The sequence below is a fragment of the Colius striatus genome, chromosome 28, assembly GCF_028858725.1.
Source record: "Colius striatus isolate bColStr4 chromosome 28, bColStr4.1.hap1, whole genome shotgun sequence".
Lineage (NCBI taxonomy): Eukaryota > Metazoa > Chordata > Aves > Coliiformes > Coliidae > Colius > Colius striatus.
The window spans coordinates 2,555,648-2,558,147 of NC_084786.1; the positions used below are offsets into that span (position 1 = coordinate 2,555,648).

The 2,500-nt window shown below is 44.9% G+C and overlaps 1 pseudogene; it reads left to right on the forward strand.

Moving 5' to 3' along the window:
• The window catches only part of LOC133628182 (28S ribosomal RNA), an 8,989-nt pseudogene that overhangs the window by 4,259 nt on the left and 2,230 nt on the right, over nucleotides 1-2,500 (forward strand).

The window sequence follows — 2,500 nt, forward strand, 5'->3', positions numbered from 1 at the left end:
CTGTGAGGAATGCCAGGCATCCTTCGGGACAAAGATCGGCCTGGGACAGCACAAAAGACTGGCTCACCCAGTTACACGAAACAATGAAAGAATTGCAGCCTCCCGTCCCAAAGAAAAGAACAATAGGGGCAAGCACAAGCAGTGTTGGACTGAGGAGGAAATAGAACTGCTGAAAATATTGGACAAAAAATTTCAGGGGAGTAAGAACATCAACAAACTTATTGCAGAGCACATCACAACCAAAACAGCAAAACAAATTAGTGATAAAAGAAGAGATCTGAACAACTCGGTGACTGCAAAACAACTGGAATTTATTACAGAAACTGTTACAGAGACTGTGCCAATTCGGGAGCAACCCGAGGACTTGGGGGGGCAGGAGAAAAACTACATTAAAGGGTTTTACCGGAAAATATTATCAAAAAGTTTAACATCCAAGAAAAAGGACTTTTTTCACGACCTGGCTAAAAAGGTGATCAAAGGCAAAGACCACCTATCCTTAAGCAAGGAGGCAATCGACGAATATTATAATTTGTTACATCGGAGGACTGCTGAGCTGCACGCCAACCAGTCCCGAAAAATCCGGGAGGCCAAAATCACCACCTCTTCAAAACACTCGAAAGAGTGGATGAAAAAGAGGGCCCGGAGGAGGGGTGCATTCCTGAGATTCCAGCGGCTGTTTCATCTGAACAGGGGGAAGCTGGCCGGCATCATCTTGGATGAAAAGGAATCCCCCCAGTGTGATATCCCTCTGGAGGAAATACACAGGGTGTTCAAATCCAGGTGGGAGTCACCAGGAACATTCAAGGGACTGGCAGACTTTCGTTCTTCGGGCCTAGCAGACAACACGGCATTTGAATCCTTGATAACTGCAAAAGAAATTGCTAAAAACATCAAAGAGATGAACACTGAATCATCTCCAGGACCTGATGGGGTGAAGGTGAAGGACCTGGCCAAGATCGACCCAGACTTCACTCGCATCGCTGAACTGTTCAACCTGTGGCTAACAACTGGTGAGGTCCCTGACAAGGTAAAAGAATGTCGGTCTGTACTGTTACCCAAAGCAGCTGATCCGGGGCGCCTAATCGATATCAATAACTGGCGTCCAATTACTATTGGCTCAGCCATCTTGAGATTATTCTCAAGAATTTTAACAGCCAGGCTAGCCAAAGCATGTCCTATTAATCCGAGGCAAAGAGGCTTTATTCAATCGGCCGGCTGTGCAGAGAACTTAAAACTGCTGCAGCTTATTATGCAAAATGCTAAAAAGGAACATCATGCCTTGGGGGTAGTATTTGTCGATCTTGCCAAAGCCTTTGACTCTGTCAATCACTCCCATATCCTATCGGTGTTAAAACAGAAGGGAGTGGACGAGCATATCATTGCATTAATAACTGAATTATATAGGAATGTTACAACATCTATCCAAGTGAAAAAAGCCCGCACCGAATCAATTGGAATTCACATCGGTGTCAAACAGGGTGACCCTATGTCTCCCTTATTGTTTAATTTAGCTCTGGATCCCCTGTTGTGTAAGCTGGAAAACAGCGGATATGGTTACCAACACTGTGATAAGAACATAACAGCTATGGCTTTTGCTGATGATCTGGTTCTGCTAAGTAGCTCTTGGGATGGTATGAACAGAAATATTAAAATCCTGGAGACCTTCTGCGATCTGACCGGTCTCAAAATACAGGGGGAAAAATGTCATGGGTTTTTTATAAAACCCACCAAAGACTCATACACCATCAATGATTGTGAGGCCTGGGCCATCAACAACACCCCCTTAAAACTAATCGCGCCGGGTGACTCTGAGAAGTACCTGGGCCTACAAATCGACCCCTGGTCGGGCCTAGCGAAACCAGAGTTACTGTCAAAAATGAAAAAGTGGCTAGATCTGATTGACAAGGCGCCACTAAAACCCTGCCAGAAAGTTGACATCTTGAAAGGCTACGCCATCCCTAGAGTAATATATTTGGCAGACCAATCGAATGCAAAAGTCACCAACTTAGAAGTGCTTGACTTGACAATTCGAAACTCTGTCAAGTTGTGGTTACACCTCCCCCCGAGCACATGCGATGCATTGTTATATGCTCGAACCCGGGACGGAGGCCTAGGCATAACCAGGCTGACTGCACTAATTCCTAGCATACAGGCCAGGAGACTGCACAGAATAGCACAATCCTCAGATGAAATCATTAGATCTGTGGCAAGGAATGAAAATATCGAGAAAGAATATTCAAAACTATGGGTCACAGCTGGAGGGGATAAAGATAAGATTCCATGTATCTGGGAACCGCAGTCAGTCCTGGTTGTGTCCGAGGAAGGGAGTGATCTGGATGGGGGTACAGAATGGGAGAGGCCTAGACTAAATGTTTATTATCCCAAACCATGTAACTGGAGAAAACAGGAATTTCAAAAATGGATCAAACTACAATCTCAAGGCCGAGGTATTAGTAACTTCGAAGGGGACAAGATCAGTAATAATTGGATTGGCAACAAC